We start from the raw sequence: 17,589 nt of genomic DNA on the forward strand, positions 1-17,589 counted from the left end.
ATAAAGCTTTTTCTTTCTCTCCCCTCACCCCCATCCTGGAATTGGGTCTCTACTTCCACTGAGTCCAGAAATTTGATGCAGGCAGGCTTCCTGAGCTCCCTGAAACTCTACGTGGAGGTCAGACTAATAATAATTAGTGCCGAATAGGTTGTCCCCATTTTTGTAATGTGCCAGGCATTGTGCTAAGTGCTTTACCTGTGTTATCCTTTATTCCACCCTCACAAGGAGCCGGTGGGCTGGGGCTCGCTGTCCACATTACACAGATGTGGCCGTTGTGGTTTGGGGGGTAAAGGACTTGCCAAGCCTCTTTAGCAACCGAGTCGAATCAGCACTGAACTTGGGTCTCTTGAATTCTGTAACTCACAATTGAATAGAGGCCGTTTGCTTCCTGTTGTATAATCCTGTGAACAAGTGGGTGTTTCCAGGCATAACTTGGTATTGCCCCTCATTCTGGGGTCTGAGACCTGTGAAGACCAACTCTGGCCGGATGTGAGGGAAATTGCCGTGGAAATTGTATTCACCCGGCTGAGTGCTGGACAGAAAAGGGAATCGCTGTAGAGACACTTCGGGAGAAGCCCCCCCATTGCTAGACAGCATGGCCCCTGGCTCCACCCGACACACCACAGAGGGATGGGCTTCGAGATCACAGACCTGGGACAGAGGGGGTGCCATGCTACATCGGCGGAGCGGGTTTTTTAATGACATAAACTAGTTGGTGAAGAAATGAGAAGCACAGCCTTTGATTCCACAAATCCTTATTGAGCATCTACTATGTGCCAGGTGCTGTTTTAAGGACATGACAATGAGCGGGAGGAGCTCTGGTCTTCCTGGAGCGTCCCTCTGGCCAGCATGCCCTTTCATAAGTAGGTGCTGGAATGTTCACTGCTAAAGGCTTTGGGAGAGCAATAACTCAACGCACAATGAAAAAGCCTTAAAAACACACTTTCCAATGTTCCTCTCTTCCTCTTTTTCCTTTCTTTGTCAGATAGTGTTAGAGCCCTAGTGGGTGGGGCTGGGGAGAGGGCCTGTGAGGATCTGGGTGGCCCAGGGTGGGCTGTCAAACCTGCACAGGATGAGGAGATTGTCCACACACAAGGAGGCCGGTCAGGTATGGGGAGAAGAGCTGGAGCAGGGGAAGAGCATTCCTGTGGAAGACAGCAGACAAGGAAGGTATCTGCACATGGGAAAAAGCATTGCAATAAAAAGAAATGAGCGCAGCCTTTGATACAGTAAGATGGCATCTTTAAATTTATTTTAAGGAAGCAGACAAGCAAAAAATGTGTGTGCAAAATGCTTGGCCATGCAATCATTTAAAATAGCTAAAATTAGGAAACCACCTCCATAACCAAGCAGATGAAAAATGACGAGAAAGTCGAAACAGAGTTACACACCTGCAAACACTTGTTAAATGACAGGGGTGACCTGGCCGATTGGTAGGAAAAGGAAAAACGAGGCTGGGAGAATTGATTATCCACATAGAAGAAAAGTTAAATTGGAGCTCAATTCCATATCATACACAAAAGTCACTTCCTGGTGGCTTATTGACATAAATATGGAAGACAAAACTTTAAAACTTGAGGAGGTGCAGTGGCAGAGTTCTCACCTGCCATGCCAGAAACCTGGGTTTGATTCCCCGTGCCTGTCCTTGTCAAAAAAAAAATAACTTCCAGAGAAAATAAGGGTAAGATCTTTATGGCTTCACAGTAGGGAAGGATAGCTTGATACACCAAAAACCCCAGCCTTAAAGAAAAGGACTGATAAATTTCACTACATTAAATTTAAGGACTTCTTTTTATCAAAAGATCCCCATAAAGAGAGGGGGAGAACAAACCACAAACCAGAAGGATATGCTTATGACTTTTGTAACAGACAAAAATTCCCATGAAAAGCTGAGGAAGAGACAAACAACCCGACAAAGAAATATTTTGTATCTTACAAAGGAGAAAAACAAATGGTGACTATTAATCAGGAAGAGGCAAGGTAAGCCATTTGGATAGACCACTTGGCAAAAGTTTTAAATCCAACCACATCAGTTCATGGTAAAGAGGTAAAGCAACAAGAACTCTTCTTATATACTGCCTGTAGGAGTGTAACTTGGCGCAACTAACTGGAAAAGCTCTATGGCTTATTTTTTAGAGTGGATCCTACCAGATCCCACTAGAAGAACATCTACATGGAGGGAGGCCACACATGCACCAGGAAGCAGGCGCTATTGTTCATGATAACTGGAAGCTGGAAACAACCAAATATGCATCCTCCAAGTACATGTCAATAAACTGTGGAATATCCATAAAATGGAAGATTGCCCAGTGCGAAAACAAATGAACCAGAAGTCTACACTTCAACAGATTGATGCCTTCACCCTTTCTTGCACTGGCCAACCTCCAGCCATTCTCCAAGGTCCATTTTCAGTTCTCATTGTTCCATAGTGACCTCACCGTTGAAGCTTCCATCTGTGAATCCCGCTCTGGGTTCCATGTCATCCGTGGACTTTTCCACATGATGTCTGAGCTCTACAACATCCATGAAGGTGAGTATTGTTAGCCGCATTTTAAAGAGGAGGAAATTAATATTCTGAACAGCTAAATGACTAACCCCAAGTCATAAAGCTGCCAGCTTCCCACCCTACAGCTCAGCTCTGTGAAACGCGTCCAAAATAGGACAGCGAGCCCCAACAAACAATATTATTTGAAGATCTGTAGCAATTAGCTTAGTTTCCATCCTGGACTCTTTCCAATGATCTGTTCATTGCTTTATTATAATCTTTCTCGTCTTGCTTTCTAAATGCCTCATGCTTCATTATTTCATTTATGTCCAACATTCCATAAATATAGTGTAAGGGTCTCACACTTCTTCTCTGGCTAACATCAAGAGAGCAGCTCAGCAAATACTCATTACAATGTTTACTAAGCCCCCCAAAAAAGCTCTGTACTCAGTGGCTGAACTGAATCTATTGGAGTCTGTCACAGTCATTCAGTGAGCAAATGCCTTAAAATGTCAAGGGAATGCTTCCTTTCATATGCTGTTTTTTCTTCTCCCTGAGGAAATTCTGTTTAACAGCTGACTCAAACTCAAATATACTGAGGGGACAAACTATTGTGAGCCACTGAGGACCAGCTACAGTTCCAGGCTTTCTCTTTGGCATTTCTCTATGTTGCGTGTCCAGCCACGGGTTGGAATTAGCAGCTTCCAGGTTGTCGAGGTTTATAGGCTGTGACAGATGCAGAGTAAGTAAGCAGGCGGATTAATATGTATTAAATTACTGCATTAGTTCTCATTATTTCCAAGTTCAGTACTTGTGTGTACATGTGAAAGTGGTATTTATCCAAGAATTTTTCCATGGGAGCTGATTACAACAGAAGCACGCTGAGAGTCAGCACAGCCATAAAAGCCAACATCAAAACTATTTGGTCCCCCTCTTCCACCCCCCCTTCTCGAGAACCCAGTATAATTGTTACTTGATTTAATGGTTCATCAGCCTACAGCTCTCAGATGACGCCAAAAGAGTTTGGCGGTTTAAGGTTCCAACAAAGCTCCATTCTGCCTTGTACAAAAGTGACTTAGAAACCATTTTCATCCTGGACTCTTGACAAGAAAATGTGGCTAATAAGGCCATCAGAGCCACCACCAAAAGAAGGCGTTTCATTGACTACCCTGTTCTACGCACTCCTGGGGGTAGCAACACCTCAAGACAGGACCCTGAAAACAGCACTGCCTGGAGGCAAAACACTAATGCAACCCTAAAGCCCGGTGCTTTCTACCAGGGGAGGCCTGCTTAAGTGTATGTGAAGGAAAGCTCCAGAAGCATGGTCTAGTCAGGAAGACTGTAAAACATAGCGCCCAAACTGGGCCTCTTCGAGCATGCTAGGAGCAAGGGCATAAGCACAGATGAGCCAGAAACCAGGCCACCTGGTCATTCCAGGAATGAGGAAATGAGGAGACTGAATAAGGCTGAGCTGGGCTTACACCGACGCCCTGCCAACGTTTAGAGATGTGCACTTGGCCATTCATTTAACACCACACTGAGCTTCGATTTTTCCGTCTATGAAATGGAAACAATAATGCTTGTCTCACTGCATTTTTATGAGGATTGAAAGATAAAATATATGTAAAAATGTGTTGCATAGTAGGGAATTAATGCCAGTTCGTGTTCCTTCCTCATTTCACTTACCCACCCATCTCTAAACAACTGGGACAGGCAGTAATTTCTGCTGTCTTGTAGTGCAGAATTTCACTATGAATTCAAACAATGCTTCCTGTCTGCAGTCCACTTTCATTATTTGCAATGCCTCCCAGTCATCCGTCATAAAGTAATAAAAATACCATTAAAACTATTCCCAGGCTATCATGACATGAAACTTCATGAATTCACCCAAGAAGCAGAAATAGTTCAAAGAGCCGTGTGCATATAATATTGATGTACAAGTGTACAGCAACCATAAAAATTGCACCGAGCCAAATTTGAATTAAAAATATACTATTGCTAATTTTGAAATTTTTCACTTGAGAAGTTTATGTTCCTTGTTTCCCACCTTCTATCTATGATTCATGTGACTAGAAGAAATGAGAACAAAAGATATGGGGTCAAACCCTATCAAACTGGTTTTTAGCCACTTTTGACCTACAGAAATGGCAGTTTCAAAGGGGTTGAACATGATACAACCAGGAATTCGGTACAGACCCTGAGACAGTGTCGTGGGCTATTTCCTGGCCCAAACCCAGACCTTTGCTTCCCAAACACAAGTCATCATGTCATTAGTGATATCAGACTGTTTAAGTCTGGTAAACTTGACATTACTATTTGGATTCTCTCTTCTCACTAGTCTGGCAGGTGCTAACCAAACAGAGACATAATTATGACTACAATAAAATCGCAGGTGGAGGGGGTAAAGCCATTATCTCCACATCCAGACAGACTGAGGACAGCAGGCTAGCTTCACAGAGCTCTTACCACCCACCGCTTCGTGGGTGCCATGCCCACGGGGGCACTGTCATCCCATCCAAAGCTAATGACATTAATCATTAGCCAACCTAGAAAGGTTAATGGGCGGTTTGAGTGAGAGGAATGCTTTTAGGAAGTCGGTGTTCCTGGGAATCATCACGTAGCACATGAAGGTCCTGAGTGGGACATTGGCAGTGGGGAGTCCATGCACCCACGTCGTTGCCTGCAGTGGACAGGTTGGGGCCACAAAGTGCGTCATATGGCACTTCAGGGAAGGGTGGTAGACAGGCACCAGGTATAATTCCAGACCTGCGTCACCTGAGCCCTTTCTAGAATATAGTTTTCTTGAGGGATGTCTTGCAAATAGTGAAAAAATTAAAATTAAAATTAAAAAAGTGCTTGAATTCTCTTTTATTTCTCTTTTATTTTTAAATAGTACATTTTCAGATTCAGTAATGCAATCAGATCAGTAACATGATATGCAAACTGCCCCCTGACTGAGAACCTACCCTCTAGAAAATTGCTGACAATCTTTCCCACTTGGACCCTAGCCTAATGGTAACTAACTCGCCTCCCTAGGGCTGGGGAGGGAAAGTAGCATGCAAAACCTCCCTCAGCCCTGGTAGATAAGCTGGAGATACAAAGATGGGCAATGTGTCAGATAACTTCTGTGAAGTACCTAGTGAGTGGTCAATACTTGTGGGGATTTAAAAAAAAATGAAAAAGTCACCCCACCTTTGAGGAATTCTGTGTTTATGTCAGTGACTTTTCCCTCTCCATGTCACATGAGGCAGCCTTTTGTAATACAAGTTAAAATGGACAAGAAAGACAGACGCTGAGTGCAATCACACCAAGGCCTTGGGGGCTGGAGAAGTCCAAAGGTCTTATAGATTAACACTGAGACCAGAATGGTGAAAGTTGACTCCCTTCACCTTCATCTCCATCCTCCCAAAAGTGATCTGGAGCTGAACCCCCCAGCTCTATCCAGGGGTGAGAGCAGAGGAGCAGAGACAACGGAATTCAACAGGAAGGCCCCAAACAACAAGAGATGGAGCAGACCAGAAGGTTTCAAGACGCTGATGGGCCTGTGGGAGAGTCTTAAAGTGGGAGTTCACCAGGAAGAGACTTCCTGATGGGCTCAGAGAGGCAGAGCCCCCAAGGAGGTCCAGACACTGGGGAATTAAAACCCACACTGCATCGAGAAGTAGGTCAGGCACATTGACTGAGGTGGAGGATGTCCACCCCAATGTCCACCCAACATGAACCTGAATGGACTACAGTAGAAAACTTGAGTCTAAAGCTAGGAGTTGTGTGTATGTGTCTGTCTTTCTCGTGCCCACCCTCCCAGACTATATGTTTTAGTCACTCTCTGTAACCCCAAGCATACCCTTGATCAGTAGACAGTAAGCATTTTTACTTTGTAAGGGTCTCCAGTTCAGGAGGCACTAAGTGTTTTTACTTTGTAAGGGTCTCCAGTACCCTGCCTTTCCAAGGTCCGTGTGTCCATTCACAGACTAACTTATTTACCACTTGTTAAATGGGTCTTACCACATATTACATGTCAGGGGCATAGCATAAAACAGAAGAGACAAGGCCTAGCACACATAGAATTTACATAAGTAGGAGATAGACAAACAAAAAAACCGACTAATTGGGATTATGCCAGATTCTCTGATTGAGCAGAGCAGAGTGGTGTGACAGGAAGGAGCTGGGGAAGAGAAGGTAGACAGGGTGTCCAAGGAAGACTTCTCTGAGGAGGTGACAAAGAAGATGAGATCTGATTGAGGAGAAGGAGCCACACTCCTGCCAAAAAAAAAAACCAAAAAAGAACATTCCAGCTAGAGAAAGAGGGAGAGCTGCTGCAAGCAGTTTAGGGACAAAATAACATCAGAAAAGGGGCCTGTGTGGCTGTAACACAGGAACACAGGGAGAGTTTGTGGATCCCATGGGGGCCTCACAATGACTTTTGGAACCATGGAAGGGTTGCTTTGTTTTATCCCCAAGTCCATGGGAAGCCTGGACAGTTTTCAGCAGAGAATGACATGATCTGATTTACATTCTTGAAAGCTCTCTCAGGCTGGCCAGTGAGGACTGGATTATTAAAAGACTTTTACCAGAGGCCATGGAAAAAGGATGAAGACTTAGATTAGAAGGTGGTAAGAGATGTAGAGAGAGACGGGCAGAGTTGAGAAACTGGTACACTGGAGATTTGTAGATAGACAGGATGTGCGGGAGTGAGGCTGAGGACAAGGCTGAATAGATCACACACCTCAACGAAACTAAAATTTCAGTTTGTGACTGTTTTATCCACATCATGAGAGCCTCTAAATACATGCAAAACATAGGGGATTTTCATTGATTCAGTTTTCAGGTTTACCTTTTTCCCTTAGGTCATGGGCACCATATAGGTATAGTCATGCTGTGTCCTTAAAAGTATCACCTTTGAAGGCTGTGCACTTATTCCAATGAGGACCAACGTGTTCCCAAACCTGCCAAACTATAATTACCAAAAAATTGGGTTTCCTTTATTATCCAAATTACCATGAATTTGAGGTCCAATGCCATAATTCAGGCAAGCTGTTCCTTCCACTGGTTCTCCTCCACAGAGAGCTTGAAGGACTCCTGAAAGATGGATATGCCCCCATCCATTCCTCCACCCATCCATCCCTCCATGCATACATCCATCCATTCCCAGGGTCGCTTGACAGTCCTCCCTCTGCCCTGATCCCCAGAGGCTGCTGTCCTAAAGCTTTATAAGATCCTTTGAGGCTGCTCCACCCTCCTCACAAAAAAGCACTCCAAGTGCAGACATGGCCTCTGCTGTTAATTCCCCAAAGTACAGTCCTGGTTATTTAATAACATTTTACTGAAGGCTTTGAATTGACACCATTTCAATTCAGAGAAACATTTACATGGTTTTAAAAGTGGTTCCTCTAAAGGTCCGCAACTTCACAAGCAAACCTCAGGCCTTTTGCTTAATTCTTGGCTGACTTTCACATAACAGATCCAGCTCAGCCTCCTCGCCAAGAGTCTCCAGGTTTCTCTCCCACCTCTGAATCCAGCTCTAGCCCACTCAGCTCCAGGTCTCAGAGCCAAGCCTGCTTCTTTTCACCCAAAGATGACTGGGGGTGGGAGCTCCCATTTCCTATGAGAGGAGCCCTCAAATCACCCACAAGCTGCAATGCAGCTTCTGTGGCCAAAACCACCGATTGCAATAGGCAGTAGTCCCTTTCCATCTCCAGGTCTCAGCAATGCCATGACTGGGACTCTGACAGTCCAGACAACCTAGGCCAAACTTTGTTCAACTCCTTTTCACAGTCTGAGTTAGCACTGGTTTTTCAATGTCCTTAAACGAATAATTGGACGAACCTTGCACACGTTCATGCTTACACACATGGATAATGCAATCTTCCTTGAACTATTTTCAAAGACAATTGCTAAAATTTAAACCCATATCCAGGGACTCAGCAAGGCCAGTGTCCTAGTAAAAATAGACTCGACTGGTCTTAAATAGAACACCCAGCATCTCTACCTACAAAAATCTAGTCAGATTTATGGTGACTTTCATTACAGGGATGACAGCTCTTGAAGAAACTGAAGTGTCCATTCTGTTAATTTTTCCCTACAACAAAGAAAATCTTCCACAATAGTGAATTCATTTCTCAGCCTCTAAAAACAAAACTATTAGTAACTTTTAAAGAACAGTTCTACCACAGCAAAAAAATATTTTTCCACTGGGCATCACTATACACAATGCTGCAGTCATAGCACAAAATACTTTGGAAATTCCTCCTTTGGAATTGTTTCCAGAGCCAAGAGCACATTCTTTTAAAATATTCTCAACGGTTATAAGTCTTTATACCAAGGAGGTGTATTTGATTCTTAAAATCAACCAAATATCACTTTCAAAACAGATCTGGTGAATATAGCAGATCAAATTGGCTAGTATTGCTTTGGTACAGAACAAGGTGTGACTATAAAATATTAAGCAAGTTTTCCTGTGTGGCTTATAAACTACCTCTGAAGATCATTCACTAAAAACTCCTTTTTTTTTTTATAACTTCGGGCCAGGATACATTCTTGTGTGGGATGCAAACCCAGAAAATAACTAATTATAATGTTAAATAAGAATATTTATAATAGCAATGTATGCAAATCTTGAGAATCTCAGAAGGAGTAGTGCATACCCCAATCTGGGGTAGAAAAAGGGTTAAACAAGGATCTCTGAAAATGTTTTAAGCAAGCATATGTCATAGTAATCAGAGTTCTCCCCATGGCTAATGTGAAGGCCATAACATTTATTTAGATGTATTCATCCAGATATTATTTGCTGAGTTAACTACCCTCTTACTTTCGAATAAAAGAGCAAGAACTTAATTTCACCGCCAGATTTATGATAGCAGGATCCAGCAAGATGTTACTTTTGACCTTGGCTTTTGACCTTTTCTTGTCTTTGCAATGCACTTACAGTTACGATCTTAAGCTTCTTATTTTTTTAGTAAAAATCTCTTGGCTACCATATACCACAGTTATTTAGGAAATCTCCAATGACTTCCAAAACATTCATATGTTTTTCCTGGAATAATATTGCATATATTTATATGTGAAAGCATTTTCCTGCCCCATGCCCAGTTGTGAACCCTGAATCCCTTCGCTTAAAACCAAACCCCAGGGCTTAGTGATGTTCCAGCTGTCTGACAGTTCCCCATTATTAAAGCCCCTGCCTCCCTGGCCAGGAAGGGAATAATCCTAAGTAGGAACTGGGGAAGCCAAGGCATAAAGGCCAAAAAAATGTGATGGCTCCAGATGGAGTTCCACAAGTATTCTATGCCTGCTTGAATGAAAAGGACCTTGGGGTGAGGGATGGCACAGTTTACTAGTCAGGATTGCATTTTATGTCTCCCCTAAAAGCCTGAAACACCAATTGCTATTCTAGGGTTTCTCATATATATATATTGAAAAAGTGGCTTCAGAGCCTTTTCCCAGGAAAATTCAGAAAGAGTAACGATCTAAGGGATTTCAGCTATGACACCATCATGGATTTGAGCTGTCATTTTTCAGCAACGTCGTCTCCTGGATTTCTAAAGTACACACTAGGAAGAAGAGAAATGAAATAATATACAACTCTGGAAATCACACTATTTGGGGACTACAGGGTGAACTGAGTTAATATTTTCACCAGGCCAGAAACTTAAATCATTAGGAATCAAAAAGTAAGAGAGGTAGAGAGGAATTTTAGTCATGTCAAAACTTCACCTAGAATACTGTTTTATACTTTTCTTTGACTTGCTCTATAAATATTTTACTACAACTTTCAGAGTTTATAGGATCCTTAAGACTTGTAAAAAGGTTGAGTAACTGGAAAGCAATGACTGATACCTACCGCAGGGATTCTGATTTTTTTTTTTAAGATTCCATCGAACAGAATGCACTGCACCCAGAATCTCTTGAAAGGACAGACTTCTCTTCCCATTGAAGCTGTGATTCTGAAGGGAGTAAAGAAGATGGCTTCCACATATTAACTCAAGGTGGTTTGGGGCCTCTCTTTGCAGAGTCAGACTCTGTGGTTTTGGCCCCAGACCTGAAGCTTCCATGGCTCAGCCACTTTGGAGGCTAAAAGTGTCTGGGGACTTACTGCTTTATTCAATGAGACCCCAAGGACCTGGCTCCCTGGTGCTGGCACTTCACCCAGATTCCCCAAAGCAGCGAGCACTCTACTTCCTTTCCAGCCCTAACCTCGTCCAATGCCTTCTGGGAAGGTCAGGCCACTGGTTTTAAATGGAAACGTTTCCCAAGAGCTCTTCACCAAAGCTCAAGTTTTCATAGTATGCTTGAGAAATGTGCACAAGTCTCTTCTGATTTCCCACGATCTGAGTTTTATTGGCTTTTGAACTAATTACGTTGATTTCTAAATCCTCTCAAAATGTATAGCAATAGCACTGACAATCTAGACAAGATCAACTTACCCATGTATTCACATACAGTCCCCCTAGTGACTGAATCATTGTATGCCTTTTTTCTTTAATAATACAGAGTTTACAGATTAAAATTTGGTTCCTAAAGGTGTGTGAACCCACCACAGGCATCCGTAGAAACACACACATAAAGTGAACGTGAGAAGATGAATTGTGGTTTCTAAGGTTTGTCAGTTCCTTTGAGGCACAGCCCCTGCCTCCTCACCTCTACAGAGGTGAGATGTCTTAACCATAACCAAAACTGAAATAAATATTAGGCTGAATTAGTGGTAAGGAATTGATAGAAATGAATGACCACATATCAAAGGGACAGTCACCCAATTGGTAAAGCTTTGGTACAGGGGAATTTTTTTTTAAGATAAAAACCTTGGTGATAGTTTTGCTCATTAAAAATTAATCATTTCCTGTGTGAAGCATGCAGCACGGAATTCCTTTCAAAAAGCAAAGACATTTAACATGTGATTGCACTTACAGACACTTGATTTATACACAACCCTTTGGGAACTTTTCTGTTACATTAGGAAAAATATCTCTGCACAGCGAAATGGTAGCTTTGTTTTAATATAGAAATTTAATTACCAGTTTGAATGTTTTGAGTCTGATAGTTATCTGTCTTTTAGAAATTCTTTGATTCCCCTTCCTCTCTGCTGTTTTAGCATCTGAACTTTCTGAAGGTTTGAAATCAAGGCCCGTTCATAGAATATATTTTCCTAAGCTTCGGTATAACATTAAGCATTAAATTGAAGGCATGAGGTGAGAGGAGGGTAAATCTAATATTACTCTTGCCAAATTCAGGGTGATTTTTTAGAGGAAACAGTCTTTTTGTTTCCAGTCCCTTATTATTACGATTCAAGAACACGCCTTCCTTTGTATATTTTATCACAGGATAATTTCTATATTTTGAAAACTCTGTGCTTGCTCGATTTCCTTGTTTGTTGTTGTTGTTGGGGGGAGGGGCAGTGAAGCCACGTTTCTTGAAGTACCTACGCCATGTCTGACAACAGAGGCTCTACTTGCTCAACTGAGCAGTTTTATGGGTTCCTGCACTGATTTTCTTCCCCTACTTAATGCAAGCAATTATTTTTGGCCCAATATAGACTCTAACTCGGTAACTAGGATGCAAATGTTTTCATTTGTCTTTTTGTTTTTGCTTCATACAATAAAACTGTGCACCATATTCCAAGACAGGCACAGCTGGGCACCAAGCGGACCCGACAAGAAGGAGCTGGGGTGTCTCAGAAAAGCATCACGGGTGCCATGTAGGCGGACCTCAGAGTCCCAGGAGCTACTGAGCATCATCACATGGCCTCATTCGCGGTCACCTGCCTCCTCCCGATGACTACTTTCCTTTAAGAGCTGGTTGAATGGCAGCTATTCATTCAGCGCCACAGAAGATTCAGTCAAGAAGAGGAGATATGGCCTGAGGTCGGGAGGGGAAGTTTCCAGAGCGCATGCTCGGACCATGGTCACATCCATTCGGGGAAGTTAACAAGGTAATTCTGCCACTTATCAAAAGGCAAAACCAATCTGGGGAGCCAAAACCAGAGCAAAGGCATCGGTCTTTCTTCTGAAGTTCAGATGTAAAATAGCATACATCTGAAGTTCAGATGTAAAAAAGCAGAAGAAAAGAGAAGCCTCAACTTTTCTCCATTCCACAGTTGTCCAGGAAGTTTCCTAGTTACAAATGCTAGTGGGCACAGATTGGTCTTTTTGTGGGGAAGTCAGGCACTTAGGATATATAGCTGTCACAATTTCAATGAAAAGACCATCTAGTATTAACATGCTTTTGCAGAGGCATCCCTTTATTACTTTTAATTGCTATTCACTAATAACACAATGGGACTAATCAACAATGAGCAAGAACTAGCAAAAACATCTCTCAAAGTTTCAGAAAACAGTTAAAGGACTTCAGTGACAGGGAGAGCGCTGAATCGAGAAAAAGTCTACTTCAAAGGAAAAGGATCTTGTGGCACTCTGGCTGGCTCCTCTTCCTTCCCTGTGGGACATCATAAAGCACACCAGTAATGCATTATGGAAGCCCTAGAAGGAGGTGAAAGAGAGAATGGGGCAGAGAGAGTCTTCAAATAAACAATGGCATTAAACTTCCCAAATTTAATGAAAAGCATGACTATAAACATGCAGAATATTAAATGAATTCCAAGCAGGACAAACCCAAATAGGCCCAAGCTGCACCATGTTATAATCAAACTGTTGAATGCCAAAGGTAAAGAGAGAATTCTGGAAGCTGTTAGAAGGAAGCAACATGTCATGTACGAGGGAGCCTCAGTAAGATTAAATGCTGATTTCTCATCAGAAGCCATGGAGACAAGAAGATGGTAGGAAGACATATTTTAAATGTTGAAAGCAAAACACTGCCAACTGATAATTCTATATTTCTTTATCAAAACTGTCTTCCAAAAGTGAGGAAGGGATTAAGACATTTACAGATAAAAGCTGAAGGAGTTCATCACCACTAGACAGGTACTACAAGAGATGCTAAAGGGGGTTCTGCAGGTTGAAAGGAAAGGACACTAGAGAAGTGACGAAGAGATAAAAAGATCTCTGGAAATACAATGACTAGGGTAAATACAACTATCAGTATTTTTGTATATTTTATTTGCAACTCAACTTTTTACTTCCCATAGGATCTAAAATGCAAATGCACAAAATATAATGTAAATCAATAGTTTTGAACTCATGCTGTATAAATATGCAATTTTCAATAAGAACTTAATAAAGGCGGGTGATGGAGGGATGCATGAACATAGGATGTGTATATTACTGAAGTTAAATTGATATCAAAGCAAACTAGATTGTTATAGATTAGAATGTTAAATTTAAGCTCCCCTGGAATCACAAAGAAAATATCAGAGAATATGCAAGCTCTTAGTGACAGAAAGTAGAGCACAGGTTCCAAGGGTGAGGGGCAGGGGTAACAGGGAGTTGATACAAAATTAGTTTATAATGTCTCACTGGGATGAAGAGAATGTTCTATAATGAATGGGGGGAGCGGTTACTGCAATACTGTGAATACGATTCAGCTCACAGGATGGTGTGCTTTGGGAGGGGGTGGGATGAGAAGATACGTGCTGTATAGGTTTCCACAATAAAAACAAGAAAGATAAATTAAAAAGATAATGACAATTAAATGTTCTTTGATTCCTATCCAGTATGGATGGCTCAAAGAACAAAAGGCTCAAACGACATTACTGAGACACAAGAAAAAACTGTAATGTAGAATGTAAGTTTTATATCAATGTTAAACTTCTTGAACTTGACAATTCTACTTAAAGTGATTATATAAGTGAATATCCTTGTTGTAGGAAACATACATGGAAGTATGATGTTTTCATGGATTATGGTGTATGCGATCTGCACTCAAACATTCAGAAAGTAGGTGATTAGATCAATCGCTCGATCGATCAATCGATAGATAGATAGACAGATAGAGATCGATACATACATAAATACATAGGAACAATGATAAGGCAAAGGTGGCAAAATGTTAAAATTGGTACATTGGAGTATATTGGTAGGGGCATGTTGGAATTCTCTGATTGAGTTTTGTATTATTTTTGCAACTATCCTATAAGTTTGAGGTTATTTCAAAATAAAAAAAGAGGGAGGGATAAAGTTACTTTTTCTCCCAAGGCCAAAAAATATGTTTAGTGTCATGCTGACACATCCGTTTTGTTGAGAGCTATGCTTTATTTTTAATTGCTTCAGTAAATTACAATAAGTGGCATTCTCCTCCTTAGTTAATCCCCCCAGCTGTGGGAGCATTGTAGGAAATTAGCTCCATTTCAGTCTTTCCTTTAAGACCCACTTCTGCAACTTTGCTGTACTAGTATCAATTGTTCATAAAACCCTAAAAAAGGAAAAGCTTCAATGTCCCTTAAAAAAACATCAAATATGTAAAAACGCAGCACATCAGGAGAGCAGGGCTCCATCTTCATTAAGCAAAGATCAAAGCTGATTATGATCCATAAAAGGAGGGATTTACATTAAACTTCCCCCTACTGGAAAAGCAAACCAAAAAAATTAGGAGATTTTTAGGGAAATTTTTGAATCTCCCTTTTTTGCCTAATAATCTTTGTTTAGTGGAAGACACTTAAATCTTCTCCTGACTTTTTATCTAATGATATATCCTGAGTTGTCCAAGCTGTTCCATTAATGTAAAATCGTATCACAGTAAAAACATTTTTACCATAACAAAAATTTTCAATCCAAGGCAAAGATTTAATTTCAAGCTGTGAAATGAGACATGCCCTCAGAGTTTCTTTTATTGTTTCTTGGCTTGCAGTTTCCATTTTCCTACACTTTACTTATTTTTCTGACGCTAATTAAAGGTAATTTCTTCCTGTATCTCTTATATCCTGTACTTTGTGACGTAAGATCACATTACAATGAGTTTTGAAAAAAATACACCCTGTTCTTAATTATTTTATTTAATGGAGATTCATTACTTTCCTTAAGATATGTGGGCCACTGTTTGACTTTGGATTCCTTTTTTATGAGAAGTACTTTTAAGTTTATATGCTTTAGTTGAATTTAACCTAGTGGGTTTGTTCTGACTGATGCTAAATAAAATTTGAAAGTCGTCCCATTTTCACAAATTTTCTATCCCTTTGTGTAGCTACAAGGTTTGCTAAACATTTGCTCACCATTACAGATTTATGATCTGCTTTGTTCCTCTGAGGCCCCTAGTTTTCGACCATATGTCTACATAATCAGCCTCTCCTCCCTAGAAAGGTTCAAAGTTCCATTTTCCCAGAATTCCTCTCGAGGTTCAACAAATATATTAGATTTCTGCTTTAGTATGGTGGGACTATCTCAAACAATCTTTAACTCCCAATGTCCTATACAGTGTTACTTTAATTGTGCGTCTTATTTCCAAGATATCTGATCGTGCAGTATTAACCAGGCCCCTATATTTATTTTGGAGCCATATTTCTTTCCTGGGGCTCATTTGGCTGGTTTCAGATTCTGGTATAATAATACATCATACACAAACTTAGGGAAGAAATTAGAAAAACACTCTATTCATAAGAAACCGTATAAGAATCCTACTGGGTAGGAAACCTTTCTCCCCTAGTTGAGATCATTTTATTTATTAGGGAAAAAAGATTAATCTATAAATTATATCCTAGGGGAAAAGCTCACAGCGGATGCAGAGAGCACCTGATCTCTATGCCCTCTGCATTTGTACAGTACTGTATCTCAATGCCTTGGGAGAGCCACGTTCTGGAGCAGAATTCCCTGAAAATTCCTGGAGAGCAAGGGCTCAGCCAGCTTTGGATTGGAACAACAGACAGTTTCCTAAGTATAGTTCAATGAACCTAACTTTGCCCTGGACACAGTATTCTGGTTTTATTTCATTTGTGCCATTCCCCTTTCCCATCAGCTACACAAGAATGTAAGCATTTCCACAGTCCATAGAGTATTCCTTTATACAAAATCATGACCAGGAAGCTGATTTATATCTCTGAGTTTACAAAACCAGAATCCCCGTCTCCAAAGCTTTCGTCCTTACAACATAACTTCTTAAGAGGTAGCCACTGTCTATTTACTTCTGACATACACTGAATTGCTAAAACTGGCTGCCTGAATCAGTTGACCATGAGAACTTCCTCTGTGTCCCCCTGTCCTTCCCCTTGAAATTGATGCTGAGTCCTCTTCTGGACCCTCATGTCCAATCTGCTTGCTTTACCCCAAAGTTTGTTCAGGGCAAAAGCATCGGAAGAATATGGCCACTAAGGAAAAGGGGAGTGATGCCTCCTGATCGGATGTCCCTCTTGCTCCTCACCCTTAGCCTCAGCCCCCATGGCTCCTGTTATTATCAACCACATTAAAAATTACCCCAAAACTTTATGGTTTAGAACAACTATTTTACTCTGCTCACAAATCTTTGGGTCTGGAATTGAGTACGATCCAATGGGAATTGCTTGCATCTGCCCAAAACCAGGGACTGGAATCTTCTGGAGGCTTCTTCACTCACTGTCTGATGGTTGATGTTGCCATCAGTTGGGACCTCAGCTGAGGAAGTCAGCCAGAGTACCCACTTGTCCCTTTCCATGTGGCCTGGGCTTCCTTGTAGAATGGCCATCTTGGGCTCTGCTGGGGAACGTTCCAGGAAACAAGGAGAAAGTGCATTGTCTTTTACGACCTGCCATGAAAACCAGGCAGTATTCTATTGGCTTCAAGCAAGTCACAAGCCCACCGAATTCTAAGGTGAGAGAACACAGACCCTGTCTTTCCAAGGAGCAGTATCAAAACTTCATAGTAATATTTTTAAACTACCACACTTATCAACCTCATCCTTTAAAGTCCTTTCAAGCCCCTCTCTTCCCAAGTCTTCTTACAACACTAAGACACTCACACACATCAACTTACATATACACATAAACATATGCATCCATACATACACATGCTCACACACATAAACATGTAGGCGTACGAATATACACACACATAGACACACACTCTTACACACAAATAGACACACTCACATATAAATATACACACTTTCATACACACAAAACACACACACACAAATATAAGCACTCACCCACATAAACATATACTCACACATATAAACATCCACTTACAAATAAACATCCACTCACACACGCATAAACAAACACACTTACACATAAACATACACACAATCAA

At 41.3% G+C, this 17,589-nt stretch overlaps 1 long non-coding RNA gene across 2 annotated transcripts in view; it reads left to right on the top strand.

Annotated features, from left to right (window-relative positions):
- The first annotated feature begins 2,414 nt into the window (after positions 1 to 2,414).
- LOC143688211 (uncharacterized) overlaps positions 2,415 to 17,589 on the top strand; it is a 95,907-nt gene continuing 80,732 nt past the window's right edge. For both annotated transcript variants that reach the window (XR_013177882.1, XR_013177881.1), the window contains exon 1: positions 2,415 to 2,530. This is a non-coding gene — a long non-coding RNA (uncharacterized LOC143688211). The remainder of the gene's footprint in view (positions 2,531 to 17,589) is intronic.

The sequence above is a fragment of the Tamandua tetradactyla genome, chromosome 1 (assembly GCF_023851605.1).
Source record: "Tamandua tetradactyla isolate mTamTet1 chromosome 1, mTamTet1.pri, whole genome shotgun sequence".
In the NCBI taxonomy this organism is placed as follows: domain Eukaryota; kingdom Metazoa; phylum Chordata; class Mammalia; order Pilosa; family Myrmecophagidae; genus Tamandua; species Tamandua tetradactyla.